Below are 25,596 nucleotides of genomic sequence, written 5' to 3' on the forward strand. Positions count from 1 at the left end.
TGCGGGATTTAGTCTCATCCCATGCAACCTTATAGTGTTGAAGACTTGTGAGAGGTCGGCCAAGAGGTCGACTTTTTGCTTGGTTTTTACTAACATGTCGTCGACGTATACCTCCATTAAGTTCCCTAAATGTGGGGAAAACACTTTGTTCATCAGCCTTTGGTACGTGGCTCCTGCATTCTTTAGTCCGAATGGCATGACCACGTAGCAGTAGTTGGCTTTTGGTGTGATAAACGATGTTTTCTCTTGGTCGGGTTCATGCATCGGGATTTGGTTATATCCCGAGTAGGCGTCCATGAACGATAGGTATTGGTACCCTGAGCTGGAGTCCACCAGGGTATCAATACTCGGTAGGGGATAAGGGTCCTTAGGACATGCCTTATTCAAGTCGGTATAGTCGACGCACATTCTCCATTTACCATTTTGTTTTTTGACTAGCACTACATTGGCTAGCCACGTTGGGTATTTGACCTCTCTAATAAAGCCGGCTTCCAGGAGCGCCTGTACTTGCTCTTCTACTATTGAGGCCCTCTCTGGGCCGAGCTTACGTTTTCTTTGCTGTACAGGTCGGGACCCTGGGTAAACCGAGAGCCTGTGAGACATGAGCTCGGGATTGATCCCGGGCATGTCGGAAGCCTTCCAGGCGAAGAGGTCGGAGTTAGCTCTTAGGAGTTCACCCAACCTTTGTTTTAGGGTTTCCCCTAGGTTGGCTCCTATGTAGGTGTTTTTTCCTTCCTCCTCACCGACTTGTATCTCCTCGGTTTTTCCTCCCGGCTGGGGTCGTAGCTCTTCTCTGGTTCTTGCGCCGCCTAGCTCTATGGTATGGACTTCTTTGCCCTTCCCTTTCAGATTTAGGCTTTCGTTATAGCACTTCCTTGCCAATTTTTGATCTCCCCTCACCGTTGCTATTCCTCCTGGAGTCGGGAATTTCATGCAGAGGTGAGGAGTTGATACCACTGCTCCAAGGCGATTAAGGGTAGTTCTGCCGATTAAGGCGTTGTAGGCTGACCCTTCATCGATGACTATAAAGTCTATGCTCAGAGTCCTTGATTTTTCCCCTTTTCCAAAGGTGGTGTGAAGGGGTAAAAATCCCAGTGGCTTTATTGGCGTATCCCCTAACCCATATAGGGTGTCGGGGTAAGCTCTCAATTCTTTTTCATCTAACCCTAGCTTGTCGAAGGCGGGCTTGAAAAGGATGTCCGCCGAGCTTCCTTGGTCTACTAGGGTTCTGTGGAGATGGGCGTTGGCTAGGATCATGGTTATTACCACGGGATCGTCATGCCCGGGAATTATCCCTTGCCCATCTTCTTTTGTGAATGAGATAGTGGGGAGGTCGGGTGTTTCTTCCCCGACCTGATAAACTCTCTTGAGATGTCTTTTGCGAGAAGATTTAGTGACTCCGCCTCCCGCAAATCCTTCTGAGATCATATGGATATGTCTCTCAGGAGTCTGTGGCGGTAGATCTCTTCTGTCCATATCGTCTCGCTTTATTTTTCCATGGGTGTCCGACCTCTCCATGAGATATCTGTCAAGCCGACCTTCTCTAGCCAGCTTTTCTATCACATTTTTGAGGTCGTAACAGTCGTTGGTGGAGTGACCATATATTTTATGGTACTCGCAATATTCGCTGCGGCTTCCCCCTTTTTTATTTTTAATAGGTCTTGGGGGTGGCAATCTTTCAGTGTTGCAAATCTCTCTATATACGTCCACTATAGAAGTCTTTAGAGGAGTATAAGAGTGATACTTTCTGGGCCTTTCGAGACCGGGTTCTTCCTTCTTCCTGACTTCTCTTTCTCTTTCCCTAGAGGAGGAAGTAGGTCCAGGCCGTGAACTCGGGTCTCTTAGTCTTGCGTTCTCTTCCATATTGATGTACTTTTCGGCTCTTTCTTGTACATCACTTAGGGAAACGGGGTGTCTTTTAGATATGGACTGTGAGAAGGGACCTTCTTTAAGTCCATTGACTAACCCCATTATTACTGCCTCTGTGGGCAGGTCTTGGATCTCTAAACATGCCTTGTTGAACCTTTCCATGTAGGCTCGCAAAGACTCTCCGACCTCCTGTTTTATTCCCAGGAGGCTCGGTGCATGTTTTACCTTGTCTTTTTGGATTGAGAACCTCATCAAGAATTTCCTCGAGAGGTCTTCAAAACTAGTGATGGATCTCGGGGGGAGGCTATCGAACCACTTCATCGCTGCTTTCGATAAAGTGGTCGGGAAAGCCTTGTATCTCGTAGCGTCGGAGGCATCAGCTAGATACATCCGACTTTTGAAGTTGCTAAGATGATGCTTTGGATCCGTAGTTCCATCATAGAGGTCCATATCAGGGCTTTTGAAGTTCCTTGGAACTTTTGCCCTCATTATGTCCTCGCTGAAAGGATCTTCTCCGCCCGGGAGTTGATCTTCTCCTTCATCGCGGGAGTTCTTGAGGGAGGATTCTAGCTGCAAGAGTTTTATTTCTAACTCTTTTCGCCGTTCCATCTCCTCTTTAAGGTACCTTTCGGTTTCCTTTTGCCTCTCCCGCTCTTGTTCCAATTGCTCCAGGCGGCTATGGACCAATCCCATTAGTTCAGTTACGTGAGCTGGTCCGCCTTTTTCTGATTCGCGCCCGTCTGAGGAATTTACCTTCGGATTCTTTACTCCAGAGGTACCCTCTCTGTGTTGGTCATTGTCTTCGTTGTCATTGCCCACGTCCAGATTCTCTTGTTCAGAATCTGTTTCCACATGGCCTTCTTCGTGGGATCTTTCCGCCATCGATGGATGATCTCTCGGGTCCCCGGCAACGGCGCCAATGTTACGGTGGGTAACCGGAGATTAATTCGACGGATGGCGTTCGGCGGCCCAAGTGTGTGATGGAGGAGATCTCCGAAAAGGTCCGCAACTTTGGAGGCTCCGTCCGACTTGTGCTCGCGCGTGAATGGGGGTGGTACCTGCAAAGACACTCCGATGCTTAAGTTAGCAAGGGTGTAAACAGGTCTTAGAGAGTATTGGACTTAGAGATACCTGAGGGGTGTCAGTGTATTTATAGTGGTGAGCCAATAACCACCGTTGGTGTAGTGCCGTATCTTTAGGGTGGTAACCGTCCCTATTATCTTGGGGAGGTTAAGATATGGCTTTATGAGGCGGTTAGAGAGATTTTAGGGGCGGTTACTCATTTAAATGAGTGTTTGTCTGCCAGCTAATCTCACATCCGACCTCTTCAGACCAAGTCGTGGTTGTCACCGACTTCTTATGTGAAGGTCGGCACTTAGCAAGGCTCTAATCCTTTAGATTAGGCCTCTTAGTTGGACCTGGGCCTTTGCATTGGGCTAGGGTATGAACAGGAGGGTTATGGAGAAACTTATTGCTCCCACTCGGTGTAGCTTTATTCTTGGAAGACATATGTCTGATAACATTATTATAACTCAAAAAGTTATTCATTCTATGAGGAGTAAGAAAGGTGAGAAGGAGTGGATGGCTATAAAGATTGATTTGAAAAAAGCCTATGATAGACTCAAGTGGAGCTTCATAAAAGATACCTTACAGGATATAGGACTTCCTCCCCACTTTACGGATATGATCCTTTGCGCTATTTCCACTGCAAAGATGCGTATTCTTTGGAACAGATAAGCCTTAGAAGAATTCAGACCCTCTAGAGGCATTCAACAAAGGGACCCCATCTCTTCCTACATTTTGTGTTATGCATGGAGCGTCTCTCTCGTTTTATTGGGGCTACGGTGGAGTACAAGTTCTAGAAACTGATTAAATTACAGAAGGATGGTCCCCTCCTTTTCCACCTCTGCTTTGCAGATGATCCTCTTTTCTGAAGCCAACATGGAACAAGTGAAGATTATCAACAAAGTTTTGGAAGCTTTTTTGTCAAAACTCTAGAGAAATGGTTAATACTGAGAAGACTCAGATCTACTTTTCTACCAATATGGGAAACAGCGTGCGAATCAAAGATTAGTCTCTAAGGATACTTACAGTGACATCATCAATAGTATAAATTCTAGAATGAATGGATGGAAGGCATTTTCCCTGTCTCTAAGAGGAAGGTAAACTCTGGTGAAATCTATCCTTTCTTTTATACCTAGTTATTCTATGCAAATTATTTTTCTTCTAGTATCTACTTATAACTTTATTGACAAAAAAATACAGGGACTTTCTTTGGGGAGAAAAGGAACAATAAAAAAAATCACCTCATTAATTGGAGAAAAATTGGAAATACCAAACCATCAGGAGGTCTAGGCATTCGACATCCTAAAGATATTAATCATGCTTTTATGATAAAAGTGAGTTGGAGACTTATCGAGAAAAAAGATTCTTTATGGGCTAAGGTTCTTCGAGCTAAATACAGATGTGAGAACGATATCCTACCACATATGATTCAAAGAAGAAAGGATTTAAATTTGTAGAAGGGTATCTGCTCTGCTTGGAAGGATGTGGATAGAAACTCTATTTAGCATATCGATGATGAGTCCAATATCAAGTTTTGGGACCACCAGCGGGTGCCAAATAAGGGTCGGCTTGAGCAAGCTGCTAACCAGGTAATCATTACTTGTGAAAAAGATTTGCTTCTAACTGGTTTTTTGTTAGTTTTAGGGGATTAGGACAAGGAGAAATTGATTGAGAAGCTCCCTAAAGAGATAGTTAAGGAGATTTTGGCTTTATCCCCCTTCGCCTTGAAGGAAGCTCACAATTTAATCTAGGCTCGATCATCAGACAGATCCTTCACCCTCAAATTAGCATATAAAGCAATCCACAAACCCTAGAAAACAAGTTTTCAAATTTGGCTGGAGATGGAAAGGCCCAAAAAGAATTCAATCCTTTATTTGGCTCGTAGCACTTGAAGCCATCCTCACAAATGCAGAAAGGAGAAGAAGACACTTATCAAACGACCCTTACTACCCCATATGCAAAGAAAAGGAGGAAAATGTGATCCATGTTCTTAGAAACTGCCAATTTGCCAAGATGGTCTGGAATCATCTTCCTCAACAAGATTATGTTAAGAACTTTTTTTAACAGTGACATTAATGAATAGTTGTTTGACAATCTTCCTGGGAAAATAGATTGGCCATGCATTTTTGGAGTGCGATATCATCACTTTGGTTTTTTAGAAACAATCTCATTTTTTAAGGGAATTTTAATCATTCAAGTGTAGTTATGAAATCCATCAAAATTCGAAGTGGCGAAATAGTAAAGATGATGAATAAAATGTTGATGTGGGAAACTAGAACTTGGAGTAGGAGCACCTAATTGCCTGGGTTCCCCCTCTCGAACATTACACCAAGCTTAATGTGGATGGAAGCAATTTCAAGAACGTTAATGGAGTAGCTTGTGGTGGTATTCACCGAAATTACCTTGGCAGACTCATTAAGAGCTTCTCATGTAATCTGAAAAGTTGCACCATAATACATGTTGAGCTTTGGGGTATTATCAAGGGCCTCCAAATAGCTGTGGCAAACGGATACCAAAAGCGCTAATTATTGAGATGGACTCAGCTATGACTATTTGTTTCAGTAAGGAAGAAGTCCTTTCTTCCCACCCTTGTGGAACCCTCTTGGATGATATCAAAATTCTAGCAAACCGCATGGAGCACACATAATGGGTGCAAACCCTTTGGGAAGCCAACTTCACAGCTAACACTTTGGCAGAGAAAGGCCAAGATTTACCTCTTGAAATCCCCATATATGATGCGCCAACCCCTGAAATATTGCCTATTCTTAAAGAGAACTGTCCTAGAATGCTTAGAAAAAGAGGCAATAGCTAGCTTTAATGTTTTTATTGTCAATTTTGTTTTCTTATTTTTTCTATGGGTCCTTGACCCCCTCCCCCACAAAAAAAAAAATACAAAATGAGAAGAATATGAGATTTTTTCTATAGATGAAATGATGATCAAAATAAAAGAGAAAAATATAGTTTATTTTTAGGTTTAATTATTTTGTTGGTCCTTATGTTTTTACTACGTTTGTAATTAAGTTCTTATACTTTTTTTAATTAGTCCCTACACTGTTTTTGATTTTGTCATTACATTCTTTTCGTGTTAAAAATATTAAAATTAACGGAATATTTTTCTCAAAAAAATATTTGGTCAAAATATTAGTTAGGTTCTTAATTGTAGGTACCTTCAAAGTTAAGCATCAAAGTCTCTTACAAGTTACAAGTACTACCCCATCCCCACTCAAAGACTTCGAATGGTTGCATCTCAGTTGGAAAAGACGTCAAAGCTTTTGAGAAGTTTAAACCTCATAATTAGGTCTAAATCCTATCAATTTCTGATAACTCTCAAAATAGGAACCTAATTACAAAATTATAAAAACTAACAGAATAATTAACCCATTATTTTTCTATATTTTCAATAAAATAGTGAAGAAAATATTTGTATATATTTATGTATATAATTCGACATATTGTTTGATAATGCATAAGAGATAAAAAGGTCAAAACTCACATGCAACTATTTTTATGTGAAGTTAATAACTGAGAATTATTAAATAATTTCACAGATTTGACTAAATTATTATTTAACAATTCTTAACTATCAATTTCACACAAAAAAAATCATAAACATATAAATTTCTACTGCATAAGAAAATATTATTCCCTAATTCTCTAAGTAATTTTCTCTTTGAGATAATGTTAATATAAAGTGTGTATAAATAAGAATTAATTTTCAAATGTTGTTTATCCAATATTATTCATCTAAATTCTTACTTTATTAGTATCTTATCATAATCAAATAGCAGTTCTAAAAGGTTGCATGAATTAGTATGTTTAAAAGGCAGCGTTTAGTTATTGTTCATGTCTTAGATATTTAGACACACATTTTTTATTTAGTTTGGTGAAACTCAAATATTTAATTGACATAAGAATATATAAAACGAACACAAATACAGCAAGTCATCCAGCCCAGTAAGTTACAGACTCGCAGTGTCGTCCAGCCCTCGCGACCTAGTAAGTTACAGTGTCGTCGTTGTCCACCTCTCGCGATGCAACAACAACTCCATCGCCTACTTGCCTTCCTTTGTTTTGAAACCGCCATCGCCTTCCTCCATTCACAGTCACCATTGCCTTTCTTTGTCTTTCTGCTACTGTCTCCCGCATCTCTCATTCTCTTTTGATTTTTCTAAATTTAGTTTATTGTTAATGTGATTAATGTATATGTCTCTCTTTTTATTTTGGAAATAAGTAAATAGTGATTATTAAAAAATTTTATCAATTGTAATTTTTTTTGTTAGTTATAGATGATGATGGCCAGGATGAACTTGATAGTGATAGTGGTCATGGTTGTAGATGATGGTAGTAGTTATAGATGATGATAATAGTAGTGACAATAGTGTTATTAATGAGGATAAATATGATATTTTGATATAAACTATAAAGTAAATTTAATTGTTGTGTATATATATTGTTAACAAATAAAATAAAAAATTGTGTATATTTATGTCTACTAGCGGCTCAACAGGCACTATCGTGTCTGTTCAGCCGCTTTTCTATTGTTTTTAAAAAATTAATTTTATTTTTTCTTAATATATTATTCACTTTTTAAATTTATTAGATCATTATTGTTTTTTATTTTAATATTGACGTGACCTTATTTATATCATATTTTAGTATTGGTGTTAATATATCATTCACCCTTCAAATTTGTCATATAAGTATTTTTTCATCATTTCAAAATTAACGTAGCTTTATTTATATAACATTTTGGTTTATAGGGATTGGAGCATCAAATCTTCTCCTATATTGAGGATATGAGTCATCACCTCGTCGTGTCTCTACTACGAAATCTTTTGGGTAGTTGCATTTACATTGACCATTTTTCATGTATGGTGAAGACTGATTAAGTATTTCGCAAGGACCATGGACCATATGCCTTAGCATTGCCTTATGTAATTGTGGTTCTGCTTCTTTACATGGTATTTTTGCCCGGACCAAACTATCATATTTGACCAATACACCCTTGGTAATAACATCCTCCTTTAATTGTTTGAATTTGGCTTTGAAAATCCTAGTTGTTAGATCCGAACGATCCTGTGGAGTTTGAGAAGGGCTGAGCTTCGAAGCTATTTCTTTAAGAACAATAGTCATTCCATCCTTGTACTGTTGGCTCTCAACAACTGCCCACGAACAATGATGGTAATATCGTTCTTTTGCCAACATTTTCTGAAACCAATTATAGAAAAAAGTATTATTAGTTTGAAATTTTAACTTTGGAAACACGTAATGATCAATCGTGTAGCTATTAAATCAAAAAATATTTACCAGCATTAGTCTCCCCTGTGTGCAAAGTATCTTGTAAGTCTTGATATAGTTCAGCTTGAAGTTTCTGTTGTCTTTATCGAACCCATCTTAACTTGCCTGTTTCTATTTTCACATAGTTGTCAACAACATATTGTTGAAGAAGTCGCGCCGCTTGCAAAACTGTTGAGTGATTATCGGGGCAGATCTATGAATATTGAGGATATTAGAAAATAGTTAGAAATTGTGAAATGATGTATTGGTTCAAACTATCATTTAAGGAAGTCAATAAATTATGTAGCAAATATGAGTTTGTACTTGGAGCACAAAGCTATAATATGTCTGGCATGATACTTTATTCCCATTTTGAGTTCGAGTATTCATATCCCATTCATGCGTTCCAAATGGAAAAAGAAGAGGATATTGCAGTGGATTATAATAGCCAATAAATTCCTGAATCCTTCTGAGGTTACCAGCATGAGTTTGAACCTTGATATCTTGTCCACGCACCATTATTTCAATGTCATCACCGATTATTATGGCTGCTACTTGTGAAGCAGTTGGGAGACTGTATTGTGGTTGATTAGCAGGTCGCTCTCTAATCACTAAGCTACATTCTTGTACATCTAGTCATTGTGCAAGTTGGCAAAATATATAGATAAAAGAATTATATCGGTGCAACAATTGTTGTAGCTTCAAAACCAAACTTTCATGCAGTTGTGTGTTCTCCAGCATCCTATTTTGTAACTCATGCTCAGTATCATATATACAGTTGCAAGAAGCGTGGCCACGTCCCTTGATCCGGATGAAATCCTCCTATACTATGGAACATTGATCCTTGAGCACAGAATGTATATATACCATGACTTCCTGTAGCTAATTGTTCGTCTATATGTACACCGCACGAAGTGAAAAAAAAAGCATGATTGTTATCACGAATGTGTTTCCTGAAATGGTTCCCTTCTGCAGAAGGGTCTAAGAAGATTTCAAATAATTTCTAAGGAGCATTTACTTGTGGTACAGAGACTTTTTCCCCACTGTAACACATGTCAAATGTTTCATGGTGAAATAGACGTTCATTATATAGTGGGTACATGTCCTTGGAGTAGGTAGTGTAGTTTGAAGCGCTGATCTTAAAAATTCTGAGTACAATTGTGGAATGTTTGGACATGGTATCTAATTTTTGCACTTGCATAGGTAAATAAAATATTATATTATAGTACATTTTTTTTCAACATGTGCCAATAATTGTATGATTAGGTACTCGGGAAGAATTCGTTAATTATTTCATATATTTTAGATAGTGGAATCAAGAGTGAACAAAGAATATGTATACAACTTCCCAATTGAGGATTATTTTTTAAAAAATAAACGTAATTTTTAAAGATGTAGTGTCTTTTTATAGATTTTTTTGTTGTCTAAAAATCATATAAGATTATCAAAGTTTAAAGTTCTAGATAATATATGAGGTAAAATATTTAATAGAGCATATTTTTATTATGAATTATACTTAAATATACAAAGAGTATTTTTAAAATGATATAATTCTATTGTATTATAATTCTATTGTATTTTTTTGCTATTTAATTTGTTGAAAATTTTGAATGTTGCCTATTAATTTGTAATAATTTTAATTTAATTTTTTAAATTTATTATGATAAAGTAACAATATGATAAAGATTTTGTCCATTAAAATTGCATAAATATTTTAAAAAATTTCTTTGTTTATTGTACTTTATTTTGTTATTTTTTTGTGTTTATGTTAATATTTCTTACATTATTAAATTTATTTTCCATCACTAAATGATGTTATATATTTCATAATTATTATTATTGGATAATAGTTGTAGTAGCATTTTTTTTAGTTTGTACTTAAATTAGTTATTCAATAAAAATTTATCTAGTAACTCACAAAAATATATACGTTATCTATGTTTTTAATTTAAAATTTGTTAATTTATTTACCTATTGACTAATAATATTTAATCTAGTATTTAGTCTTTTTTTTTTTAAAGAAATTCGAACACATTGTGTCATCACCAAATTTTACCATTTATTAAAATTTTAATTGAATAAAGACATGATAATAAAAAGAACCTATATAATTTGTACAATATATATTTAAATACATGAGATAAAATATCAATATTTTTGTACTATCTTTCCATTGTATAGTAGTGTACAATAACAAATTTTTATATTTATTCAATACAAAAAATATTTTAAAAAATATTATATGATGATGATAAAATATTAGAGATATAAATAGAGTATTGACCATTCATATTTGTATGGCTTCAAGCATTGTTTGAGATTGGTTCATGATAAAGATTTGGTTGAGGTATTAAATGAGTAACAGCAGTGGTCGACCTACACTTATACAAAAAAAATACAAACTTTATATGTTGTATATTTTTTGGGAAAAATAAAAAATTAGTGCTCAGCAATAAAATAAATCATGTAAATTAAGTTAGTTAATTTTGTTAATCCTCTGTGTTAAGAAGATTTAATTTGTAGGTAAATTAACTTATATCGACGTTTTTACATGTTTTAAGCATATATGATACTAACCAGGTAGGAATCTGTTACTTGAACCAGCTCTATTACCATGTATTTTCATACATATATTTTTAAAGAACAATACAGATAATAACCATAATTTAAACTCATGAGAAGCTTATTAGTTATCATAATAAAAATTAACTTTAATTACGTAAAACAAAATATCAATGATTTTAATTATTTTAATTTTGTGTAATTTTAGTGCGTTCAATATAATAGATTTTTATTATAAAATAAATTATTTTTTTCTATGATTTTATTGTATTTTTATATGTTGACTTTTTCACAAATTTAAATATCGTCCATTAATGTATAACATATTTTAATTTATTTTTAAATTTGTTATCATAAAATGATGATGATGGTATTTTATTAATTAAGAATGCAAAAATATTTTTATAAAATAGTTTATTTATTATACTGTAATTTATTTTTGTGTTTACGTTGTTATCTCTTTATCTTATTAAGTATTTATTATTTATTTAATATTATTAAATTAAGATATATTTTTTAGTAATAAATGTTGCTAGGTGTTTCATGATTATTTTCACGGGTTAATATAGTAATATTTTTTAATAATTAGTACTTGAATTAGTTATTCGATAAATGTCTTTAATTCAAGAATTTAAAAGTTGTTTATCCATTAACTTGTAACATTTAATATAGTATTTAGACTTTTTTTTAAATTAAAATACATTTTACCATTTAAAAAAAATTTATAATAAAAAGAATTAATCTTATTTATGCCGTGCATTTTTAAATACATTAAAAAAATGTGAATATCTTTGTATTCTTTTTTAACCGTTGTGTTTGTATTGGAGTGAGATATATCCTGGTTTTATTTTTAGATTTGAGTAAAATATCGTTTTTGTCCCAACATTTGGAGTAAGTTCCAAAGTTGTCCCAAACGTTTCAATCGTCCTATTTAACTCCCTAACGTTTCAAAACTGACTCAATGTTATCCTGCCGTTAGGGATTTGTTAACAGAATTGATGGCGGGACAAAATTAAGACGATTTTAAAACCTTAAGGTAGCGTTTGGTGGAGAGACAGAGACGGAAAGACTGAGACTGAGAGACAGAGATTGAAATAAATCTCAGTATTCTGTTTTATACAAAGTAGGAGACAGAAATTGAAACAAGAATGAAATTCTAATTTAATTTGTATAAAGGGTAAAATTAGAATTAATTAATTGAAATGAAGGTATTTTAGGTATAAAATGTTATTAAAGTTTCAGTTTTCATCTCTAAAAATTTTAGTCCACTGTGTCCCCATTTTTTGGAGGTACTGACTGAAGTTTTGGGGACAAAGATAGAAATTTTAGTACCAGTCTCTAAACCAACAAACATGATACTGAGTCTCAGTCTCCCAGTCTCTGTCTCAGTACCTCAAAACAAACGCTATCTTAGGGACTTAAATAGGACGAAAACGTGTAAGACCTAGAAATTTTAGAAGATCTTATTAAGAGCTAATTTAGATTTATTTATCATTAAGTATTTTAATCCTGAAATTATTCTATTAAAGACAATTAAAACAAATTCTAATTAATTGAGTTTAAAATAATTTAAGATTTTATCTGATTTTATAATTATTGAATTATTTTTATATTTAAATTATAAAGTTTAGCAAATATAAAATAATAAAAAATTTATATGATTTGGTTTAAATAATTTAGATTTTAGAATTTGATACTTTAATTTTTATAAACAAAGAAAATTAATTATATTACCTTATATTTTAAATTAGAATACTTAATTAAAAGCCAATAAACAAATTGACAATTAAATAATATTTTCAAAATAATTTAAAGAAATTAATCTAAAAGTTAATTTAATACAATATCTCTTAGTTTTATTAAAATTTAACAAAATCTTAATTTACCTAAAAATTTATAATTTTACATTTGCCCTAAATTAGACCATAATTCTAAGATTAAACACACAAAACTCTAACCCCTTCTAACCTAACCTTCCACCGCCACACTCCCTTTCCCCAATACCCAGCAATACCCAACATAGCTTCAAAAGAAAAACCAAAAGAAAGAAAAAGAAAAGGGAAATGGAATTAGGAGAAAAGAGAGAAGAGAGTTGCGATGTAAATGAAGAAGATAAGGGGAAGAGGGGGCTGACCACACCACCAGCGCAGGAGAGAACCGAGGGGAGAGAGAGAGTGATGCGTCTGAGAAAGAGAGAGAGAGAGAGAACCGAAGGGAGCTGCTGCGCCGTCGCGAGGGAGTCGCCGTAAGCTTTGCGTCGAACTCCTCACGAACCGTCGTTGTCCGTGGAGCCGCTAGGAGCTGTCGGTCGCCGTCACCGATTGATGGAAGAAGAGGACGCACAAGAGGAGCCGCTGCTGCTGGGTTACCGTTCTTCCACCGTTGCCGTCGGGAACCGGGTTCAAAGAGGTAGAACCGCGACAAGAAAGGAGGGTAGGAGCTGTCGCGGTGGTCGCCGTCACTGTCACAGCTTCTTCCGCCGCCACTGGCTTGCCATTTCTGCTCGGCTGTGCCCTTATTCGCTGTTCTGATTGTCAAAAAGAAATGTTGTCGAAGCTATAGCTTCTCCGTTTTCCATTCTCTTGTTTCTTTTCCGGTAAGACAAATTCTGTTGTGCTTTATCTTGCCATAATACTCCATTTCGACTCTGTTTTATTAGTGCGTAATGTTCCTCTTTGCCTTGCTTGGTTGTGTTTATTCTGTCTGTTACCTTGAGCTACTGTGTTTATGGATATTCTTTTTGCTTGCCGTTCTTCTCCGCTAGCAGAGGGTGCTTAGAATACAAATTATGATGTAGCTATGGCAGAATAAGGTGAAAAGATGCGGGTTTGATTCTTTGAGGTAGGGTTTTTCTTAAAATCTATTTTTTTATTTCAGAGTTATTATAAATACATATTGATGCAAAAGGATATATTTATGTGATTATATTTGTCTTGTAGATGTGATGGTTTGTTACACTGAATTATTGGTTGCTTGATTGTGTAGTGGTGTATAGTTATTGATAAGAAATTGGTTTGAAATATTATTTACTTGATTATTATGAAAAGTGGATTTTCTTGGTTTTGGAATTTATTTGGTAACGTAAATGAATCGATTATTTGAAATGGTTTGAGATATGAAAATAAATTGATTCTCGAAGCGGTTTGATTTTTGAGTTAGTCTGATTTTATAAATGATTTAATATTTGAGCTGGTTTGACTTTAAAAGGAGTTTTATTATTGGAATTGGTTCGATTTGAAAATAATTTGATATTAGAACTAGTTGAATTTTGGAAAATGATTGAGATTTGGAAATGGTTGAGAAAAGGTTTGAGAAATGTTTGGATGAGACCCGAAAAGGGTGGCAGTGTCTGAGTTTTAGCGAGATGTTGCCGAAATTTTATAAAATTAGAAGTTTCGTTTGAAATAATTATTTAAAAAGATTTGGTTTTAAATATTATATGGTTTAGAATTAATTTATTTATCAAATAAAGAATTATGATTTGAATTGGGATTGTTGATGAACGAAATGGAAAGAAGGGATGGTGAGGTTTGTCTTTGAAATATGATTTTTGAATGAATTTGGAAATGAGATATGGATTAGCGAATGATGATGATATTGAGAATGACTTAGATATTGATGAATGTGAATGAATTATTCGTATGGCTTATGAATTTGAATTATCTGAGATATGAGTTTCCCTGGGTAAATGCAGTGGCTTGCCACCACTTATTCCAGGTTGAGACTCGATACTCTGTTGACCCTACGATGTAAGGGTGACCGGGCACTATAAATTCCCGGGAATGTTACCCCCATTGAGCAATATTGATTATTTGAGAAAAAGCTATGCATAGACTCTTGGGGATGCACATCGAGGGACAGTTTAAGGTTTTCGGACTTGTTGGGTTGGCTGGATAACCAACAGATGAGCTCATTAGCCATAGGACAGACATGCATCATATGCATTTGTATGCTTTGCTTGGGTTTGAACTTGTTTTGATTTGCCTAATTGTTAAACTGTTCTTAACTGCTACCTGAACTATTTGCTATAACTGTTACCTAAACATGTGCTTTCCTTGTCTGTCTTGCATGTGTTTGTCCTGGTGTGCTACATTTGAGAATGAATTTTAGTGCTGAATTGATGATTGTGTTGATTGAGTGCGTGGTTGGTTTCTGATTGAAATTTTCTTATAAGAAAAAAAAGATTTTTTATTTCTAAAAGATTAAACATTATTTTTTTGAAAAGATTTTGAACGACTAGCTATTGGTTTTTAAAATAATTCATAAGGCAATGATAATCACTAAGTTTGAAAACAGTTTTCTTATTAAATATCTTCTTATAACAATTCTGAAATTCCGTGGTAAGACTGTGTGATTAGGTTCTCACCCCCTACAGCTATACCTTTTCAGGAATCAAATAAAGAACTACTATGAAGAGTTATAATGCGTTTTGGTTTATATGATGTTGTATTAATTAGATTATTTTTCTTCTCTCGTCTTTGTTATTACAATTCTGTAAGAGGGATAGGAGTTTTGTGTTTTATATGTATATTATTTTATAAGCTATTAGTTAAAGAAATATTGTATATGAATCTATGTGTTTGTTTTTTTAGATAAATTATTTATTTCCGGTTTTTAAAGAAATCAGCAATACGGTGTCGAGTTACAGGCTCCTATTTTAATATTTAGTATATAAAGTAGTCCTAATACTTCTTGTTATCATAGTGGCGCAGCCGGAAGCGTGATATTCTGGTAGTGAGGGTGTTACAAAACATTGGGGACAAAAATGATACATAGAAATAAATTTTAATTTTATCCTTCAATAATATCAATTTTTTACTATACATAGTATTCAATTATTTTTTAATCACATCTAAGTAAATTACACTTAATCATATTACTTTTATTTTAAATAAATTAATTTTTTTATAATTTTACTCTTACAAATTTTTAGTTATCATGAAATGTTTGTAAAATGACTAGTATATAAACTTGCAGAAAAAAAAAATATATATATATATATACAATAAAATATAAATTAAACCTTTTGTCTCTAATGTATCAAAATTCTTTAAAATTATAAAAAAAATTAAATTTATTTAAAATAAAATTAATGTGATTAAGTGTAATTTATTTAGATGTAATTAAAAAATAATTGAATACTATGTACAACAAAAAATTAATATTATTGAAAGATAAAATTAAATTAAAATTTATTTTTATGTATTTTTTTTGTCCCTAACGTTTTTGTCCTATTTAAGTTTCTAACCTTTTAAAATTGTCTCAATTTTGTCCCGTCGTTAATTCTGTATGTCAACAGATCCCTAACCACAGGATAACATTGAGTCAATTTTAAAACGTTAGGAACAATTTTGAGACTTACTCCAAATGTTAGGGACAAAAACAATACTTTACTCTTTTAGATTTAAAAAAAATGTATATCATTACCAAAATTCTAAAACATGAGAACATAAATAAAAATAAAAAAATACAAAAACTAAATTAAAATATATTAAAAATTCTTATGTTATATTGATTTATTATTTTAATATATATATTTCATTTTGATTATAAAATTATTTTGATAAACTTTAATTTAAGACTACGGTTTAATATTTTATCAAGTTTTGTGTGTTATGTGTGGTTGAGAGATTTTTTATCTTATATAAAATAGTATTTGTATATGAAGGAATTTTATTTATTTTTTTAATATAAGAATGCAAATTTATATTTTATAATTTTTAATTTTTTAACTCGAACTCTACGTTAATTTAAAATATGAATATATTTTTTCGTAATAAACGTATAATAAATAAAAGCATGAGTTGAAGAGTACTCATTAAATTTTTTTTATAAGATAGAGTAATAAATTTATTTTCATTTCATAGTTGTTACTTTATAAAATATATCTATTCATCCAAATTTAAAAGTACACAGCAAAAAATAAGAGATTTATATTTTTTTTTTTATTATATTTGTTATTATTAGTCTTATGAATATGTTTTTATTTTATCTTTTTTTAAGTATTTATAATTGTTCATAATCTTGTTTGTTAAATAAATATAATATAAATATTATATATTACATTATATATTATATTGTACGATGGAGATAGAATATTAAAAAAATATTATTATTATTATTATTATTTTGATCATTAAATTTAATTTACATAATAAATTTTATAAGGATAAATGATATCTTAAAAAGTTAGACACAAAATTTTAATTTTAACGTTTTATATTATTTACGTTATAACTCTTTTATTATTTGATTAAGGAATACATTGCTATATGTATAATTTTTTTATCTAAAATTAAACATTAGTACTAAGATATATAATAAATAATGTATATTAATTTGATTAATTTTTGTTACAGAATATAAGAGTACTAAATACCAACCAACGATGTTATTATGATCTCTATTACTTGCGTCAGTTCTATTGTTATGGCATTCTATTCTTGTATTTTTCAAATAGTAGAATATAAATATTAAAATTTAATTGAATTCATAACAAAAAAAAGTATGTTGACGTAATTGTTGATTTGTTGAATTTTTTATTTTTATTTTTCTATGCAAATATAAGTGAAGGAGATGAAAAGAAAAGCAAACAGTTGCAAGTAGAGGACTTTTTTTACTGTGTGAGTGAGCAGTTGAATAACTCTCGCCTAAGTTAATAGAGAAGTTACATGATTAATGGAGAGTTTATAAAACTTGTTTTAATTTATAAAGGGTAAAATAAAAAAACAGAATTGGATATCAAACTTTCTTATACACTATATATATTGTTATAGATGACCCCTGCTTTATATCTATTGTAAGATATAATAAAACAGAGCCTAAAGTTTTCGTAACCTTTTCTTTTTACAAAGATGCGAATTTAATATATTTTTTTGGTGACTATGCAAATTATTTTTAACAACACGAGTAGAATTTCTTTCTCTTGATACTGGATAAGAAAGAGAGAGGAAAATTTGGTGCATAACATTTTATTTTTTTAAGATCTTTGTTCTTTTATTTATTAAGAAAACATTTTGCTGTTCCCAACATTTAAAGTATAACATTTTGATTTAAGTTTTTTTTGTTAATAAATTTTGAAATATTTTATTTTTATGCAAATATTTTATTTTAATCTTTCAGTCAAAATTAATTTTTCTTTTAAGAATATTTTTTTTCCTTATCATATTCTTCTAACCAACTAATCATCCTAATTGTTCTGACAGTAATTATAATGATAGATATTTGAGAATAAAATTGACAAAAGAATAAGAAAAAAAATAATATAAGACAAAATACATTTTGGGAATAAATTTTTTAAATTTTTATTATACGATAAAAATAAGACAATAAAATATTTATGATAAGAATATAATGTTTTAAATATTAAGAATGAAAATATAATTTATTTCATATTTAAGTGATTAGAATAATATTTTATTCTTAGATTAAAATCTTTATCAACTTGATTATCTTTCATTTTTTCGTATTTTACATTATACATACTAAGTTTTATAAATAATTGTGATTTAGTAAATATATTAGTGTCTATTAATTTATTAATAAGTATTTTATTCATTAAATATGTATAAAAAATAACAAATGCGAATATGAGGAAATTTGGAGATGAGGATTTGGGTTTTGAGATGGGGTGGGGTTGGGGTACTATGGGTTGACTTTTGAAAGTTGTATTTGACATTAAAGTTGGGGTTAAAGTTTTGGGATTGAAGATGATTAATAGGTAAAATTAAAAATAAAAAGTTGACTTATGGTTAATTATTATAAAAAATTTAACTATAAAGGTATTTTTTTAAGTTATAAAAGTATTTGAAACTAATTAAATATTAAAGATAATTTTATTTTTTTAAATATCTATTATTAATTATATTTATTATATATTATTGAAATTAAATTTCACTAATTAATAATATATTTGATCTGATATATTCTTAATGGTGTTCTTTGATTTATTTCATTTGATTCATTTAAATGCGTTAATTAATTATCTATTTATTTGATTTGATTGAGATAAATATTAAATTATTTAACATTTTGTTTGACCACATTAACTATAATTAACCAACTATATTAATTATTTGATTTGACTTAAATAAATAATTTGATTTTGTTTTAATTTACACTAATTTTTAATCTTATATGTTTTCATTAATAATTTGTAAAAGTGTTATAATTTATTTATAAGATATTTTTTAATTATTTAACTTATTTTATTGAGCTAAACAATTATAATTAATTTATTATACCAATTATTTAATTTAGTTCATTTAAATATATGTTATTTGATTCAATTTAGTGTCATGCTGATGTTTAAGTTGTTATTTATCAAAAGATCTTTTTTTTTAAATTACCTGTATCAATAATTATTATTTTAATATGGACAATTTAAAATTCTAGACACAAATTATTTTTGTCATTCCAGAAGAATTAAGACAATATATTATGCATTCAATTATATATTTAACTATTTATCTTATCTTTAACAGTTTTGATAGATGTTTAAACTAACAAAAAACATAAAATCGTTTTTAGGTAACATTATAGTCGCTTCAACTCAAGAATAGAAAAATATAATAGTGAGTGTCAACAAGTAACAATGTTAATTATATTACTTTAATTCTAAAAATGAATATAATACTAGAGTATAGAAAAGTTTTAGGTAGATTTTTTAAAAAAAATTATAATAATTTCTTTTGTTATAATAATAAAGAATATAATATAAAGACAATTTTTATCTCATATTATATTATACTTTTTCAAATCAATTTTAATATAAAAGTAAAAAAATTTACAAATTTTACTTACGAATTATGAGAAAATATCTATACATTTAACTACTAATATTATTTAAGAATGATATTTAAAAAAAAAGATTCTAATGTAAATATTTTAATTTAATTATAAACTATATATTATTTTTAGTGAATAATTTTCATACTTTGAAAATAAAAATATTATTTTTTATTGATTTTATTCTTTTTAATATTAAAAATAGTTAAATTTTAAATTTATTAATTTTATAAAATTTTTATAACAAAAATTACTATGCCTTTTTTATCCCATGTAGAACACGATATAGTCTATTTATTTATTGATAAAAATTAGATTTTTAAGAATTGAATTTTGGTATTTAAAATAAATAAGTAAAATTACAGAATTAAATTAAACTTCAATATTTAGAATATTTATTAAATGAATTAAAATTTTATAATGAATAACTTTATTCTTTATTAACGTAACATTATACTTAAATAATAAATATAGTTATTTATTAAATTATATAAAATAATTAAAATTTATATTTTGTAACTAAAATTATTTTTAACTAAAATTTGTTCATCTCTTAAAAAAATTGGATTAATCTAAAAATATTAATTTAAAAACAGTGTTATTATTTATTAATTAAAAAATTAAATGATTCTCTATGGTTGATTTTAACGACAAATCCAACAAAAAATAAACTATCAAAAACTAATTTGTTAAGTAATTCAATGACATAATAAGTAAAAAAAGTCAATTATTAACAGCAAATTATAATAAATTAGCAACTAATTAATATTATTAAAAAAATTATATCACTTTTTGTTAGTATCATGATTGATATAATTTCACTTGAAAATATTCAAACGAAACAGATTGACAAATACTTGATGTTATTAGTCTAAGTTAAACACGTAAAATTATATACGTGGAGATATATTTTTAGTTCTATATAGGAGACCTTAAAAAATGGTATATGTTAATTATTAAGTGAGTTGAAGAGAAGAAAAAAAAAGAAAATGTGAGGAAATAAAAGTGTTGAGAGAAAAGAGGGTGTGTGTCGAAGAGCGGGAGGTGTTGAGAAAAAATAAAAAAGTAATTAGATTATAAGGACATTTTAGATATTTTAAATTTTAAGTGAAATTCAATAAAATGAAATTTTAAATTAGACCTATTTGAATTGGAATTAATTTAAAAAAAATAATGGAATTGAATTGAATTCTATCTAAACTAATTTAATTATTTTTGTTTTAAACCTGAGAAAGAAATTGAATTCTATGAGGTATTGAAACATCCTGTAAAAAGATTCCCTCGTTGGTAAAAAGATATCTAAAAATTATTATCGACAAGAGTCTATAAATAATTTGAAAATGCAACAAAAATAACCAATAATTATTATATTTTTTATGAGTGACAAAATAAACATTTTTATTTAACAAATAATTTATCCATTTAATTTGATTTTTTGTGCCAACATTTGAATAAATATTTTAAAAGGGAAAAAAATCAAAACAAAACCCGAACTCGCGGGTATCCACCCTGCCCCTAGCTACCTACCCCGCTCCAGGACAGGTTTTTAGCGGGGCGGGTTCTTGAGAGGGGCGGGCGAGGTCGGGTTTAGGTAATACCCGCCCCATTATATATATAATATATATAAAATAATTAATAAATAATTAATAATATTGTATCATATTTAAATTTTTACTTTAATTTATGTTATGTATGTGATGATGGTTATATAAATTTTGAAATTTAATTTTTTTTATTGGATTTTAATAATTATATTGGCGGGTAGGGGCGGGGCGGGTTAGGATTTAACGTTTTACTATCCGCGGGTAGAAGCAGGACAAGTTTTATGCGGATTGTTGTACGGCAGAGCAGGTCGGATAGAGAAAAAGTCCGCCCCTATCCGCCCGTTGCCACCCCCTAAATCTGATCTCTAAATTTTTTTATTTTTAAAAAATATGATAATTCACAATAAAAAGCTTTTTAAAAAAAATCACTTGACATAAATTACCAATTTTTATAGATAATAATATTTTATTTTTTAAAATAATAATTAAAAACAATTGCATTAAAATACGATCTCTAATTTTTAAAAAAAAATATATTTAATATCTATTTTTTTTATTGCGTCCTTAAATCTTTCAATGATTTATTTGTTATTACCATGGTAAGCATCATTTAAAATTCTTTTTGTCAAGTATATAAATTTTTGAATACCATTTTAATAGTTTACTCTATTAATTTACTATGGTGAACTGGTGATCACTTATTTTTCAATTTATTAAGAAGAGATATAAAAATATCATCATTAGGAAAAGCATGAAAAAAAGGGAAAGAATTTGAAAATGTTATAATATGAATGTTCATAATTTAATGATTCATGACCTTCGTTAATCATTCAAATTCATCTTGGGTGGCTTAAATTTTCAAAGGTAGGTGGTTTAAAACTTTAAATTTTTAAAGGTGGACTAAACATTAATAATGTTGAAGATAGGTTCACAAGCCCTAAGACACGACGGAAAAGAAAAACAAAAGCAAACATATATTTGTGCTCTGGTAAACAATATATGTGCATATAACAGCTAATATATTATTGAGTATAATATAAATTTTCAATTATAATAAAATACATATATTAAAGAATATTAATATTAAAGTTTTTAAATTTCATTTCTCTATTTTATAATTATTCTATCTTCTCTATTTATTTTTGAATAAAGTATCGTTTTTGTATTCAACGTTTGGAGTAAGTCTTAAAGTTGTTTCTAACGTTTGAATTGTCCTATTTAAGTTCCTAAATTGAAATGATTTTGAAACGTTAAGCACTTAAATAGGACGAACACGTTGGGAACAAAAACGATACATATAAATAAATTTTAATTTTATCCTTCAATAACATTAATTTTTTACGGTACATAATTATTCCATTATTTTTTAATCACATCTAAGTAAATTACACTTAATCATATTAATTTTATTCTAAATAAATTTTTTTTATAATTTTACTCTTAAAAATTTTTATTCATCATAAAATGTTTGTAGAGTGACTAGTACATAAACTTGTAGGAAAAAAATGATACATATACAATAAAGTAATGTAATTTCTGGTCATTTTATAAATATTTCATGATGAGTAAAAATTTTTAAGAGTAAAATTATAAAAAAAAATATTTAGAATCAAAGTAATGTGATTAAAAAATAATTGAATAACTATGTACAGTAAAAGATTAATATTAGTGAAGGATAAAATTAAAATTTATTTTTATGTATCGTTTTTGTCTCCAATGTTTTCGTCCTATTTAAGTCTCTAATGTTTCAAAATCGTCTCAATTTTGTCCCGTCGTCAATTCTGTTAACAGATTCCTAACGGTAGGACAACATTGAGTCAATTTTGAAACGTTACGGACTTAAATAAAACGATTCAAATGTTATGGACAACTTTGAGACTTATCCCAAACGTTGGGAAAAAAAAATACTTTACTCTTTATTTTACAATAGAAAATACATCAAAGTAGTTCTCAAAATATATATAAAAAGAGTTTTATACCTACATTGAATCATTTATTGTCGTATTAAAAAAGATAAATTTTTCTTCGTATATAAGCGTTTTACCTATACAAGTCATATAAGTCTATATATTCTATTTCACATCAGACGTGCCTCTTATAGCACGTCGATTTCACGCGCTTCATAATTTAACAGATTTTTCAATCAACGCGTGCACGCTTCTATCTTTCGTTATCGTCATCACCAATACCACCTCCTCCTTCTCCTCTTTCTCATTCTTTTTTTCATTGAAATTTTTTCTCCTCATTCCTTTTCCTCCTTCTCCTTCTTATCTTGTTGTTGAAAATAATGAATAATTCAAGTTCAGATTATCAATTGCACAAAAACAAAATTGATTATTGTTTTGAATCCAATCAAGTAGCTGAGGTATGGTTTGATTCTAGTTAATTTTTCGTTAGTAGTTTATGATCCTGTAGATGAATAATGTTTCATCGTTGATGGTTTGAATTGAATGTAATGTAAAAGTTCTGCATTGAAGAAAATATTTTTCTGTATTTGCATTAAATTTGGGTGTAACACGAAGATATTTGGGTGTATTCTTTAAGAATTTTCAGTGTATGTGTGCTGATAAATTCTGTATAATTCAAAACTCTTCTTCTCTCTCTTTCTCATCTTCTGCTGCTTATTATTCTTCTTCTTTTTTTATCATCATTATCATCATCTTTTTTTTTTCTTATTCAACTTTTTTTTGTTTTATATTCTCAATTTTTTTCTTATTTTAATCTTTTAACAATAATAAAAACAAAATATCAAATAAAAAAGAAGAAGAAACACATAATGGTACAAAATTACTTGAAAGATGATGAACTTACATTCATTCAACTAAAAGAAAGAAAGAAATAAGGAAAAAAAGAAGAAAAAATTTAGTATTAGAGGAAATATTTTTTTATATTTGTAGCAAATTTGGGCGTAGCACGAAGATATTTGGGTGTATTATTTACAAATTTTCGGTGTTTGTGTGCTAATAAATTCTGCATAATTCAAAACTCTTCCTCTTTCTCCTTTTCATCTTCTACTGCTTCTTCTTCTTTTTTTCCATCATCATTGCCATCTTCTTCTTCTTTTTTTCTTATTCAAATTTTCCTTTTTGTTTTACCTTCTCAAGTTTTTTCTTATTTTACTCTCTCACCAGTACCACCACCTCCTCCTCCTCTTTTTTCTCCTTCTTTTTTTCATTGGAATTTCTTCTCCTCCTTCTTTTTTTTTCCTTCTCCTCCATCATCAGTTATCTCGCTGTTGAAGATAATGAATAATTCAAGTTCAGATTGTCAATTGAATTAGAACGAAATTGATTATTTTGAATCCAATCAAGTGGTTGAGGAGTGGTTTGATTCTAGTTAATATTTTCGTTAGTAGTTTATGCTTCTGTAGGTAAATAATGTTGTTTTTATTTGTGAAAATTATTGTTCATCATTGATGGTTTGAATTGAATGTAATGTAAAAGTTCTGCATTAAAGAAAATATTTTTCTGTATTTGAGTGTAACACGAAGATATTTGGGTGTATTGTTTAAGAATTTTCGGTGTACGTGTGCTAATAAGTTCTGCATAATTCAAAACTCTTTTTCTCCATCCTCCTCATCTTTTGCTGCTTCTTCTTCTTTTTTTCATCATCATCCTTTTTTTCTTATTTATCTTTTTTTCTTGTTTTATCTTCTCAAGTTTCTTCTTGTTTTACTCTTTTAACAAGAATAAAAACAAAAAAATCAAATAAAGAAGAAGAAGAAACACATAATGGTATAAAATTACTTAGAAAATGATGAACTTACATTTGTTCAACTAAAAGAAAAAAAGAAATGAGGAAAAAAAGAACAAAAAAATGCAGCATTAGAAAAAATACTTTTTTGTATTACAGCAAATTTGGGTGTAACACGAAGATATTTGGGTGTATTGTTTAAGAATTTTCGGTATATGTGTAACAACCCAGACCTCTATAACAGCCCAAACCACCCGCTAGCACGATATTGTCCACTTTGACACACAAGACCTCACGGTTTTTGCCTTTGACGATAGGGATGATATCAGAAACCCCCACACTCACTCGTCAAAATGCGTCATGATAGGGAGATGTATCCACACCTTTATAAGGCATGCTTCGTTTCCATTCCCAACCGATGTGGGACCTTACAATCCACCCCCTAAGGAAGTCCAGCGCCCACGCTGGCACATCGATTCGGGTTCCGACTCTGATACCATCTAAATGTAACACCCCAATTACCCTAAATTGTACCTTTAGCCGTAAAGTAAAGGTTAATCAGATGTTACGACAAGGAAGTCCAGCACCCACGCTGGCACATCGATCCAGGTTCCCGCTTTGATACCATCTGTAACAGCCGAGACCATCCGCTAGCACGATATTGTCCGCTTTGGCACACAAGGCCTCACGGTTTTGCCTTTGACAATAAGGATGGTAGCCGAAACCCCCACACTCACTCATCAAAATGCGTCATGCTAGGAAGAGGTATCCACACTCTTATAAGGTATGCTGTTACAGA

The 25,596-nt window shown here is 30.3% G+C and overlaps 1 long non-coding RNA gene across 1 annotated transcript; it reads left to right on the forward strand.

The window, feature by feature from the left end:
- Positions 1-12,718: 12,718 nt before the first annotated feature.
- LOC114924397 (uncharacterized) lies at positions 12,719-15,396 on the forward strand. Its single transcript, XR_003811568.2, has 3 exons — positions 12,719-13,369; positions 13,541-13,614; positions 15,163-15,396. It is a non-coding gene; the product is annotated as an uncharacterized lncRNA (long non-coding RNA).
- Positions 15,397-25,596: the final 10,200 nt, after the last annotated feature.

Source organism: Arachis hypogaea, chromosome 9, assembly GCF_003086295.3.
Source record: "Arachis hypogaea cultivar Tifrunner chromosome 9, arahy.Tifrunner.gnm2.J5K5, whole genome shotgun sequence".
Lineage (NCBI taxonomy): Eukaryota > Viridiplantae > Streptophyta > Magnoliopsida > Fabales > Fabaceae > Arachis > Arachis hypogaea.